The sequence below is a fragment of the Canis aureus genome, chromosome 25 (assembly GCF_053574225.1).
Source record: "Canis aureus isolate CA01 chromosome 25, VMU_Caureus_v.1.0, whole genome shotgun sequence".
NCBI classification, from domain to species: domain Eukaryota; kingdom Metazoa; phylum Chordata; class Mammalia; order Carnivora; family Canidae; genus Canis; species Canis aureus.
Window position 1 is genome coordinate 29,673,119 of NC_135635.1, and position 14,413 is coordinate 29,687,531.

Below are 14,413 nucleotides of genomic sequence, written 5' to 3' on the forward strand. Positions count from 1 at the left end.
TAAGGAGTTTAGAAGTTGTCCCTTACTCCTAACAACAAGTAACAAGTTGAACAAACTGAAAAATTAATGACTTTTCTTAAATTCATCAGAAAAGCGAGGTCACAGGTCACCATTAGACCACAATTGGAGAGACAGACAAGCAAATATGGACAATCACAATTTACCAGGGTAGAAAGCTCTGTGGGAACCAGTACCAGGATAGGAAAACCTGAACTGGAATTGATAAATTGCTGGAGACAAGTGTGAGAGTTAAAAATCTCCAGGGGGAAAAAATAAAAAATAAAAAATAAAAATAAAAATCTCCAGGGGGGCCCAGTTATAGGGAGGTCCTACATTTTTGTGAATTTTACCTTCAGGTACTTTACCAGATAGAGTGTCCATCAGAGGAAAAATATCCTCTTACTTCTGACAAGGGGAGAGGAAAAGGAACCATTTTTAAATACCCCAGAACATTCTTCTTCTTCTTCTTTTGTTTTAAAAATTTCGTTTATTTATTCATGAGAGTCACAGAGAAAGAAGCAGAGACATAGGCATAGAGAGAAACAGGCTTCCAGGACCCCAGGATCACGACCTGAGCCAAAGGCAGATGTTCAACCACTGAGCCACCTAGGTGCCCTCATTCTGTTCTTTTTTTTTTTTTTAAGGTTTTATTTATTTATTTATTTATTTATTTATTTATTTATTTATGATACTCACAGAGAGAGAGAGAGAGAGAGAGGCAGAGACATAGGCAGAGGGAGAAGCAGGCTCCATGCACCGGGAGCCCGACATGGGATTCGATGCCGGGTCTCCAGGATCCCGCCCTGGGCCAAAGGCAGGCGCTAAACTGCTGTGCCACCCAGGGATCCCTGACCTCAGGAGAAAATGATGTTACAGAACCTAACCTGCTGGGACAGAACATCACAGGGTAGTAACTAAGGTTATATGGGCACTATAAGGGGGGTTGTGTTTGAAAGTTTTAAAGTAAACATATCTTAAAAAAAATGAAACAGTTATTTCTCCACATGGACTAAGAGATAGCTGTCAAAATCACATTCAGACACTCTTGTTTTCCCCTTTCTAAAACTAATATCACAGATTCTGGGTAATGTATTTCTTGCTTAACAAGTTTAATAGCTATCTTAATAATAAGCTTACTCTCAAATGTAATATATCCTGAAACTAAAAAATATATTTTCTAGTCTGTTTCTCCACTGCTGTTAATAAGGCAGTTAGTACCCCAGTATTATAGGTCTGAAAACTTTTCATCATCCTTAACCCATTCTGTTTTTGCAAACAAGTTTTCACAGATATTTTTCAGAATTTCTCATTCATTTTCCTTACCACTGATCATCCCCAAAGTTATTAGCATGTATGGCTGGGTTGGACATTTTTGAATATTTTTTTGTTTCTAAGACATACTTAATTTTATTGTACTTCACAGATACTGTGTTTTTACAAATTTAAACTTTGTGGCAACTCTGCCCCAAGCAAGTCCACTGGTGCCATTTTTCCCAACAGCAGATGCTGTTACAAATACTTTGTTTCAAATTTTGGTAATTCTCACAATATTTCAAACTTTATAATTATTAATATTATTATATTTATTATGGTGATTATAACTCTTGAAAGCTCAGATGATGGTTAGCATTTTCAGCAATAAGTATTTTTTAAATAAAGTATGCACAAGGTTTTTAGATATTATGCTATTGTGCACTTGATAGACTATAGTGTAGTGTAAACATAATTTTTAAATGTACCGAGAAACCAAAAATTACTTTGATTTGGGGTACTTGGGTAGCTTGATTGGTTAAGTGTCTGCCTTTGCCTCAGATCATGATCCTGGGAACCTGGGAAATAGCCCCAAGTTCAGCAGGGAATCTGCTCAGCAGGGAATCTGATTCTCCCTCTGCCTCTGCCTCTCCCCCCACTTATGTCCTCTCTCTCTCAAATAAATAAAATCTTTAACAACAACAACAACAATGACTTGACTCACTTCATTGTGATATTTGCTTTATTGTTGTGTTCTGGAACACAACCTATAGTATCTCTGGGGTATGCTTGTATATATTAATTCTGTTTAAGGTTCGGCTTCTCTTGATTGATGTATTAAAGCATATGTGTTATAAATAATCACTAAAGAATAGAACACCTCAGACTGAGAGATATACTGGGTTAGGATAGAGGCAGGCATGTGGAGCCCAACTCTGAAGACGAGTCCCTGAGGAGCAGCTGGCCTGCCCAGGCCTAAAGCCCAGAGGAGCCTGATGCTCAACTTGAATTCCCCAAATGGTCACTATTACAACTTCAAATCTGGTGGACAGGGAATAGTGGGAAGAAATCCAAGTTCTTAGGAACCAAGCTAGTGGTGGAAATGGTTTTTAAATGTGTGTCCATATAGGGCAGAAAACCAACCAAGGCATTGGTGATAGGAAAACAAACCAAACCAAACCAAACAAAAAAAGCATTTTTGAGGAAAAAAGTTGTCAACATTATTTCTTATTCAAATATACTTTTTTATAGTGTATTTTCAAAGGTTCCTAACAAAATACTGTTCCCTTTGCAACTAGAAAAGAACATAGCTAAATATTGTCACCATTGAAGAAGAAAAACAAGTGTAAGAATAAAAACCACAAAATTTAACAGATTTGCAAAAGGAAATTCTACTTCACATTCTAATGGGGAGGTTTCTATTCTCAGCTGGAGTTCCTAGGGGAAGAATTTAATTATTAGAGTGACCGAGACCAAGTCTTTGCTTAGGTAAATGATAATAATAATAATAATAATAATAATAATAATAATAATAATAATAAAACAAGTCTATCAGATACAGAAGATTTCTTTGTAATACAAGGTATAATAATAGTTTGACTTTACACATCTTACCATCTTTTAAAAAGAAAATTTAGGGGATCCCTGGGTGGTGCAGCGGTTTGGCGCCTGCCTTTGGCCCAGGACACGATCCTGGAGACCCGGGATCGAATCCCACGTCGGGCTCCCGGTGCATGGAGCCTGCTTCTCCCTCTGCCTATGTCTCTGCCTCTCTCTCTCTCTGTGACTATCATAAATAAATAAAAAAAAATAAAATAAAAAAAATAAAAGTGTCAGCTGGCTCTTTAAAAAAAAAAAAAAAGAAAATTTAGTAATTTATCTTGGTGTGATTGTATGCAATCAAAATTGTCAGCAAACAATTAATACATGACATTTGGGACACCTACTATATACTGTACTATACTATACTGTACTATACATTATAAGACTGTAATTTGTTTTGAAAATTAATTTTCATAGTATTTTCAGTTTTGTTATATGGTACTACAAACTGATTAAAAAATCAGCTGCTTAAAAAAAATCAGCTGCTTTTTTTTTAATACTTTTTAAAAAAGATTTTATTTATTTATTCATGAGAGAGAGAGAGCAGGCTCCATGCGGAAGCCCGATGTGGGACTCGACCCCCGGACTCCGGGATCACGCTCTGAGCCAAAGGCAGATGCTCCATTGCTGAGCCACCCAGGTGTCCCAAAAAATCAGTTTGAACAAATGCTAGGAATAAAAATCATTTAGCTTTGAGAAAAGATAACAGGATATAGAGGAAAAATATTGTATGTATCAAAGAAACTGTAGCTTAAATTCTGGGTTCTGCTTCCTAAGAGTATTTCTCTGGGTTGCATACTTAAAATCCCTGCTGAGCCTCAGAAGGCATGCCTACAAACTGGGACAAATGTGATCTATAATGCTTATTTATGGAGTCATTAAAATAAGCAGAAATATTTTATTTAGTGTTTCTTTCGAAATTCCAAAATATCTAAGGCATTTTGGCTTAAGAAACCATCTAAAACAAATGTGGAAAAATCTATGTAAATAGCTTTCTCTCTTTTCTAGAGATCAAAGTGGTTCTTTTTTTTTTTTTTCCAGAAAATCACATATCAATTTGCAATCCTTGTCATAAAAACAAGCTTAACTCTGCTCTGAAAGTGTATTGAGAAGATGAACTACTTTTCCCGTCAGTTCTACTTCTTTTCTCATGTTAGACATGTAGAGCCAGCTCACTACTGGACACCCCCAAAGATATCTCAAACCAAACACGTCCAAAACTGGAAGCATTAGCTCCTCCCAACTGCTTCTTGTAGTGAAATGGAACAACAGTAAATATAGTCAATTGACAGCACGATTGACTTAATCATTTTAAGTCAGACTTGGTACTCATCTTAGGTTAAGTCAGAACTTAGGTACTCATGCTTTCATACCACCTCCCTAGACAAATAATCATGAAATCCTGCTGATTTAAACTTTTTTTTTTTTTGGCTATTTCTCAAAACAATATTCCCCTGATCTCATTGCCACTCTAACTCAGTTTCCTTGAAAATATAAAATAGCCTTATAATAGGTGTTGCTGCTTCCACTTATTTAGTTTCTCTTACCTCCTCTATTTCTCTACTTCTAAACTATATTTAATATTACACTCTAGAATGGAGCATTTAATAATAATGCATTACTCTATTTAAAAATTCTTTTTTTAAAAAAGATATATATATATTTTTAATTTTCAAGTAATCTCTAACCCCAAGATCAAGAGTCACATGCTCTGCTAGGCCAGCCAGGCATCCCTGCTGCTTAAAAGTGCTTAGTAACTATTTACATTCTATTGGACAATGTGCTTAGCATGCCACAGAAGGCTGCCATAGTTTCTCTTTGTCTTGTGAATGAGTGCCAATTCCCACCATTTCTACTCATTTCTTGCTCTCAAGTAATAAGAAGTATTTCAGTGTCCAGTATCTATCATCCACTTTCTACCTGCATGACTGTTCAAGCTGTTCTGTGTGTAATCTTCTCTGTTAGTTTCCTATGGCTTCTGTAAAAAAAATCACCACAAAATTTGTGACATAAAACCACATACAAGTATCTTCTATAGTCTCCAAGGTCAAAAGTTAAAAATAAGTTTCACTGGGTTGAAATCAATGTGTCAGCAGGGTCCTGCTTCTTCAGAATCCCTAGGGGATAATCCATTTTTTGTTTCTTTCTGCTTCTGGTGGCTGTCAGCATTCCTTGGCTTGTGGCTGTGTGCCTCCAATTTCTGTCTTTGTATTACATTGTCTTTCTCTTTCGTGTCAAATACTTCTCTGCTTCCTTCTTATAAGGATGTTTGTCTTTACAAGGGTGTTTGTGGTTGCATTTAGGGAGCACTCCGATAATCTAGGATAATCTCCTCATCTAAAGATTCTTAATTACATTTACAAATGCGTTTTTTTTCTACATAATTTAACACTTATAGGTTCCAGATTAATTAAAACCTGATATCTTAAGGGGCCGTTATTCCACCTATGACACCTACCCTTTAGAATTTAACTAGGCTTCTCTTATCTGGGCACCCATGGCACCCTGTGGTTAACTCAATTTATGTTCAATATACAAATATTAAATCTTCCTCACTAAAATGAAAATTCTTCAAGGGCAGAAAATGAATGATTTTATTCATTTTCCTTTCTTACTGTCAATGCCTTAGTATGATGTCTGGCACATAGTAGGCACTCAGTGTGTATCTCTTTATCTTTTGAAATGAAGGCAGCCCTGCTCTTTTATTTTCAAAGTAGAAGACTTACCCAGTGGGAGAGAACAAGAAAGTATATGCTTATTTCACTGTCTGAAGCACTCTTAGCCAGTGTGGCTTGCTTCCTGACCCTATCTAATGAGATAATGCAAATAAAAACACTTCCCAAATGATGGCTTACTGATTCATTTTCTTAGGATAAAAATTCCAAGACAAAAGTGGCCAATGGGATTATACGGAGAGCATGGACTCAGAATTATATGTGACACATTAAACAATGGTTATGTCCACACATGCTTATTTATTAATGTGATATGTTATCTAATCAGCACCAATAATTCTTGCATCTATAAATAAAACAAAATAAAGATATACTTTGTTTAGAACAAGTATCAAATAAAGAGTTGTGGCCCATGACAGACACACCCCACGGTGATCCCCGTGAGTCACATCTTATGTAATTCCCTCCTTTGAGTACATACAGGCAGGGCCTATGATTTGCTTCTACTAGAATATGGAAAAAATGATAGAATATCAGTCCTATAATTAATTATATTACAAGATATACACAAACAAGATCAATTTCTCTTTCTCTCTCTCTCTATCCATCTATCTACAAAGGCATATGGACAAAGCCAAGTGACAAGGAACTATGGGAGGCATCCAAGAATCGAGAGAGGCCTTGGCTGACAACCACTGCCACTACCACCATCAACAACAACAAACAGAAGAATTTGAGTTCTATAGCCACAAAGAGATTGGAAATAGCTTTTACTGGGAGGCTTCAGAGAAGGTCACAGCTCCAGCTGACATCTGGATTGTTGTCTAGTGAGATCCTAAATCAGAAAATCCAGTTGAACAGTACTCCCTGGATCTGGTCTACTGAAGTTCTGAGATAATGAATGTGTGTTAAGTCATAAGTTTGTGGTAATTTGTTGCGCATCAATAGCAAACTGATGTAAGACGTAACTTTCTTTGTAATGCAGAATTGGCAGAAATGTGACAAAGACATTGCAGAATCTCTGAGTAGTAAAAACTGTAGAAAAAAATACTTGGTATAAAGCAAAACTGAAAAAAATTACATTTACTTCAAATGAGAAAGAAAATAGGTATCTTAAAAATTAACCATGGCTTTATGCTTATGAATATAAAGGGATAGTCCTCTAATGGGCTCAACTTTTGAAAAAATAACCAAGGAGATGAAGTAAGAAAAAAAAGTCACGTATAAACATGTATCATAAACCTGTTGGAATAACACCATTGAGGCAAGATTTGCACCAAATCTTGCAAAAAATGTTGAAAAGGGAAAAGTCTGTTTCACATAAGAACAAATGAGCAGGGAAAGGAGGGATTTGTGGTGGATGCTGATGTGTTCTAGTGGAAAGACTCTAGGCTTTAGGCCAGTCTGCTTCACTGTTTACTCTTTGCATAACCCTGAGCAAATTACATTTTGAAATATGCTATTAGAGAAAATAAAATATAATCTTGGAAATTGCATTAGGGTTCTCCACAGAAACAGAACTGATAAGACCTGATATCCATCCATCAAGAAATATGTGTATATATATATATATATATATACACACACACACATGATATAAACATTGTGTATATGTATACAAATATATATAATACATAATTATACATTGTATAAATAATATAGAATATAAAATATTGTTATACTGATTTATATTATATAATATATAATTATATATATAATATATAATAAAGAAATGTATAATGTGTATAAACAAATAATGCACAAATACTATATACATTATAAGAAATTGTCTTATAATGACTATGGAGGCAGAGAAATCCTAAGATCTATAGTCAGCGAGCTGGAGATCCAGGACAATCAGTGGTGTAGTTCCAGTCCAAGTCCGAAGGCCCAAGAACCAGAACTAATGGCCTGATTTCTAGTCCAAAGGCTAGCACATTTGAGGCACAAGAGGAGCTAAAGGGCTGATGTTTCATTTACAATTGAAGTGAAGCACACCTATTCCGGGCTAGCCCACCCAAACCTCCCCCACATGATTTGTCATGCTTTTTCCTTTCCAACTGCCCTGAGGCAGGATGTTTGGAAGCTAGGCATTGAAGATGTTGGAGGAGAGCTGTTTCACTGATCAGGAACACATATTTAGTATTTTATGTGAGCAGGAAATATACTTTTCATCTTTTTGAACCATTACATATTTTTAAGTCTATAACAGTCTTTCAGAGGAATCATACTTTTTATTCATTCAATTCCATTTAATTGTCAGATCAGCTCAAATTCCAAAAATTTTATTTTGGAATATTTCTAAAGGGTAACAAAAGGAGTTGAGAAAATATGAGTAACGTATCCTTCTCACATCTACATTGGTCAGCCTTTGAAGCTCCTATTTCTGCAGAATGTGCACTCTACTGCAGTAAACCATGCATTGCTCACTCAAGCTCCTGTTAGAGCACCTGCATTACAGAGCAAGACTGCTTCCTGAGACCATAGTCTAACTTTTGTCCTACTGACCAACTTCAAGTGATTAGGAAAGAGCTAAGAGCTAACTAAAATTTTAGTCTACTTGCAAACTTTTGACAAAAACTGAAGTAGTTTCGAAGAAAATTACCAGTGTCTACAGGAAGACTGTATACATTTTTAGAGAAGAGAAAGAGGGAGAATAGCTGAGTTGTAATTACAATTAGCTATTATGTTTCAACTATTATAAACATAGCAGGAAATTAAAACCTTATAAAACAATAAACACCTCAAGAATAATTTAAAAGAGTAAAATAAATACTGAATCATTTACCTTGAAAAGATAATTGCAATTATAAGTATACACGCTGAGAAAAATTAGTGAAGGCATTCAATTATTTAGTCTCGCACATGCTTTGAAAACCTTTGCAAATTGATGAGGTATTCATTATTTTTCTTAAAAAAAAAAACAGGCCCATGTAATTTAGTCAATTACTAGCATTACATATTGAATAAAATTTTTCTCTAGAATATGATACCAAAATGAAAGATTATCTTTCAAAACTTGTTCTAAAAGTGATTAAGAATTATAAAGGCGTAACAGTCATAGGTCAATTCTATTCATGATGTCAACTGAGTTTTTAAATTGTTTGGGAATGATATAACCTGTTTACCTTGTTTAATTGAAATTCACACACACATATATATCATATATTAACAATCATGTATTTATTATGTATTATTACACTGTAACCTAGAACAATCCTGGTTCATAAAGGTGGAGTTAATTATGATAGGGATTATATATTCAAGTTCTACCTCAGAATGTATCAAACTTTATCTTTTTCTTTGAATTGAAATTAATGTGTACAGTATTTCAATACAATTGCTAGCAAATAAGAAAGCACTCTTAAGGGCAGCCCTGGTGGCTCAGCAGTTTAGCTCTGCCTTCAGCCCAGGGTGTGATCCTGGAGACCGGGGTTCGAGTCCCACATCGGGCTCCCTGCATGGAGCCTGCTTTTCCCTCTGCCTGAGTCTCTGCCTCTCTCTCTCTCTCTCTCTCTCTCTCTTCTCTCTCTCTCTCTGTATCTCATGAATAAATAAATAAAATCTTTAAAAAAACACTCTTAAAAATTGCGTGTGTATATATTCAAGGTAGAATTATGAACTAAGCTATAAAGGAAAAGTTAAAGATATAGAACAGGTCAATAGGAGAAAAAATGTCAGTTTTTAACAATCAACCTTGTAATTTCAAAATCTGATTAATGTGAGTTTCAACCAGGAAAGTACGTGTAAGAAGAAGTACGCATAAGACAGAGTTTAATAAATTGTTAAAGGATTAATATGAGAATGATTCCTAGAACTGAGAAGCAGGGATCTCTAGATTGAGAGGGCCAAATGAGTGTCTGTACAATGATTGGAAAACAATGACATGCACTGATTGGAAAACAATGACATGCACTAGGAAATAACGTTGTGAAGTTTTAGAACACTGCTGATAAAGAAAAGCACCTAAAAACTCCTAAAAGCAGCCAAAAATAAAGGAAGAAAGCAAGCAAACAAGAGACACATTCACACCAAGGGGGGGGGGGGATGGGGGCAGAAAGGGGAGGAGAGGGAAAAGAAAAGATAAACAAAGATAAACCAAGATTAGTTGCAGTTTGTAGACTAGGTTAGTGTTTGGTATTCAGATATGATTTGTTAAATTTTAAGCAAACACTCAAGAGGCTATATGCCAAGAACTGTAACCATAAATAGGTGTAGACTCTAAAAATAGGCTTCCCAGATCAAATAATGTGGGAGTCATTTTGTTACATAGCAACCTGTTTCATATACTGGTTCAGATAAATAGCCAATCCATTAAAGGAATCACATATACCAAAAAGGAATTTATGTAGGAAAATGTAATGAATAAACTGCTACAATATACATTGATGAACTAAGCAATTATCAGTTCTAGGATACATACATTATAGCCAAAAAAGTATTGGATTGTGAACTAATAGAAGTTTTTTGTGTGCTAGTCACTATTAATAGTAATAGAGATTTTGTATAAGTAGCCACAAGTGCAACAGCTTCGTCATTTGGTTAGGTAAATGTCCAGGTTTGAATAATTTCTTTGCAACAGATTTTGGCGGATCTGCGATTACACAGAAATTGCTTCTAATCTCTGGCTGAGAACGCTATCTGTGATACATGGCATAAAGTGCTTTTGGAACAGAAGAGAGATAGAGCTTAGCAATGAAATGATCTTTTTTTTTTCTGTAAATTTTCCCCTAGATTGCTTACCTAACCCCAACATAATGTGAAAACACCTGAACACTCAATGTAGTTTAAATCTGTTAGCTGTTTGAAAACATGTGCTTTGTGAGATTAGAAGAATACCATTTTCTTCTTTTAAAAAAAGCTACTCTTTCATGAAAAATTTCCATATTATCACACAAAAGGATCCAGAAGTAATTCAATTTTAAAAACATTTGTTTTCTGCTAGAACTTTATTTCCTTCAGTTACATGATGTATATTGAGGTGAAACAAATACCTCAATTCTGATGAAAAGAATCCATTTGTATCTAAATATTTATTTTGCTATTAATAATTCTACAAATTCACACATGTTGGTCAATAATCCCATGGGACTAAATAACCAACATTTGAAGACCAATTATGACATCATTAGATTGTTTTTTTCTGTGTATATTTTTCTTTATATCTTTGGGTTTTTTTCTGAAGAATTTTCCCTCCCCACACTTATTTGGAAGATTGCTAAATATATATTTCAGATTATGTAAACTTTTTTCAGTTTAATTTTCACACTAAGATTTTTAATAGTCACAACTTATTTTTCTGCATGGTATAAGGTACACACATAACATTATTCTATGATTTTTTTCTAATAGCATCAACACAACTTAAAGATAACACATATTAAAAACATTATATTCATAATAAATTTCTGTGTACTCAGTTTCTATAATCAAATTAGTGACCATATCAATCCCATTCTAATAAAATAGTATTTAATTATTTTTTAGTATTATTTGGTTCATGAAAGATATTTTGTCACTCTTTTATCTAAAAATTTCTCAGTTATTCTTGTATATTTTCTTTTCCAAATAAGCTTTCTACATTCAATTAAACCATCTATGTTAGTACTTTAATTATCCTTGCATTTTACTTTTAGATTGATTTGGTAGTAATTACAACATTGGGTCTTTGTATTTATGTTTGTCCATGTAATTTTATAAACGTCAGTAACCTGAGAATTCACCAGGTAAATATTATACATTCCTTTTTAGTTTTATTCTTTTTATTTCTTTTTTTCCTTTGTGAAAAGGACTGGGTTTCTATTACAGTATGTTAATAATATACCTAGCTGAAGTTTCTCAGAGGATTAAACATAGTATATCTGGAAAACATTTTATAAATTATATGTTATACACTGTGTTAAACATGTTAAGCATGTTAGTTGTTATTTTTATTACTTGGAATTACTATTTTTATGTAATTTTATGTTTATCTTTTGTTGACTATCTTACTGAATGTTTTTATGTATGCCAATAATGTAGATAATATAGTTAATGAAAAATAACATTTGTAGATCATTACCATTTGTCTCCCCATTTTCATATGTGCTATTTTTTTTCCTCATTGTATTGAATAGGACTACCAAATTCTGGGCTAAAATTAACAGACAAAATACTTTATAAGGAATATAAGAGTAATAATTCTATAGGTATTTGTTATTTTCTGATATTTGGATTAAAAAATAACCTTAATCAAGTTAAGAAATCTGGATTACAAAGTATTTTATTTTTTAAAGATTTTATTTATTTGAGAGAGAGCACAAGCTTGTGAGTGAGAGAGTTGTGAGGGAAAGAGGAGCAAAGAAGAGAGGGGGAAGGACAAGTTGACTCCACACTGAGTGGGAGCCTGCCACGGAGCTCTATCCGTCAACCTTGAGATCATGACCTGAGCTCAAATCAAGAGTCGGATGCTTGGGGATGCTGGGTTGCACAGTCTGTTAAGGGGCTGGCCCTTGTTTTCAGCTCACATCATGATCTCAGGGTTATGGGATTGAGCCTCATATCCAGCCTCAATCCTCTTCCTCTCCCTTTGCTCCTCCCTTCCCCATGCTCGATTATTTTAAAAAAAATCTTGAAAAAAAAAGTCAGATCCTTAACTGACTGAGTCACCCAGGCACCTCTGTTTATTTTAAGTGTCTATGAAATTTCATGTAATGCTTTTGGATGCATGTAATTCATGTATTTTTTTTCTCCTTTATCTTGGTAATGTACTGGAATATTCTACCAAATTTCCTGTTGTTTCATTGTCATTCTTAGAATAAATTCTACTAGCTCATGACACTTGGCTCTTAAAATAACATTTCTGGATTTGATTTGCTAGTATACTTAGGAACTAGGGTCTATATTAGTTAGCATTGTTTTTTTTTTTTAAGAAAAGATTTATTTATTTATTTATTTATTCATGAGCAATCCAGAGAGAGAGAGAGGTAGAGACCTAGGCAGAGGGAGAAGCTCCAGGGGGAGCCTGCTTCTCCCTCAGGACTCCATTCCAGGACCCCAGGATCACGACCTGAGCCAAAAGAAACAACCACTAAGCCTCCCTAGTGCCCCTTAACCTTGTATTTCTTTGTTTTCTGTTTGTTTATGTACGCCATTCATGTCTGGTTTAGATTATGATAGACACAGAAAATGACATGGAAGTAGCCCATCTTTTCAAGGTTCTAGAATAGTATAATGGAACAAAATAGATATTCTTTCTCTTGAATAAATCAAGTGATTTCTCTTTTTAAATCACTCCACTCTTGTGAATCTGAAACTTTTGGTGGAGAAATTCCGCATCTATTCTCACAGAAATTACAGGGAAATATTAGCTAAGAAGGGGTGGTTAACCTGACCTCAGAGAAATAAATATTAAACAGATAAAATTAAGGCATTAATGAACACTTGATATGTAGTTTCTTATTTTTTAATATTTAATGTCCATCTCCTACGAGCAGAACCTACTTTGTTCATTAATATCTCTCTAACACTGAAAATAGTGCCAGACCCATAGTAAACAATACATTTTTGTTTACATTTGTTCATTCAATAAATGAATAAAGTAATAAAATAATCTTGTTTTGGTTGTGAGAGGATTCTAGATAGTAGAAGTAATATGTCTATCAGAATATAATATTTTAGCATCCTTTACCTGAGGCCAAAAAATATATAAAAATTCTGTTTTTTAGAAAAGTATGTACATAATTATGTTCTCTCCATTCAGGTTTATAGCTTCACTCTATTCCAACACTAGACTGCTTTTTTTACTATATTTATTTTTGGAATTCAGTGGAAGTTAGGAGGAGGAGGATATGGTGTAAGAACACAGGTATTTCGATAACCATCTATATATTATTTTCAATATCATGTATGCTATGAAGTTAAGCTTTTCCTTTCTATCCGTAGGTATACTAAACTTCCTAAAGACAGTGATCAGAACTTTTTTAAGAAGATAAAAATAGAATTTCTCTAAATACAGGGGAAAAGATTCAATTCCATAGTATAGTAAATCAACTGGTACACTTCCTTAATAGAAAAATAATTGCTTGTTACTTTTAATATAAGTGCATGGATTAAAGAGAGAACATAGCTTATTTTTAATTTTTAAAATAATTTGTAATGAAAGGAAAAATTTGTTTCAGCTGTTACTTTGTTGATCTCATAAATTTGCCATACTTTCTCTTGCCTTTTTTTTTCTCTTTACAGTGTCTAAGTCCTTTTTTTTTTTTTTTTAAATTTATTTATTTACGATAGTCACACTCAGAGAGAGAGAGAGAGAGAGGCAGAGACACAGGCAGAGGGAGAAGCAGGCTCCATGCACCGGGAGCCTGACGTGGGATTCGATCCCGGGTCTCCAGGATCGCGCCCTGGGCCAAAGGCAGGCGCCAAACCGCTGCGCCACCCAGGGATCCACCCCCTTTTTTTTTTTTTTTTGGAATAGACACATTTCCCTAACCCCCAATCACTCTTTCCTCTGTAGGGTTCTGCTCATGTTATAAGCTTTACCTACTTTTTGAAGACCTTTCCATTCACTGCTTTGCTTTCCCCAGCCTTTGGTTAGAGCCCTATTTTAGATATGTCATGTTTATTGTCATTCTAATTGATTCAATTTTCATTTTAGTAGACTATAGACTTATTAATGCAGAAGAATTCTTTATTTAATTGTTGATCTTGTATAAACTCAACACAGCTTCAATAAAAAGTGGCAGTTACTCAATGTTGGTTAAATACATGCATTTTTATTTTTTTATTTTTTATTTTTTATTTTTTTTAAATACATGCATTTTTAAAAAGCATATTATACCTGTGATCAACCCAGCTTAGAAATGAAATTCCCTTAACCTGGGCGTCAAAATTTAGTACACAAA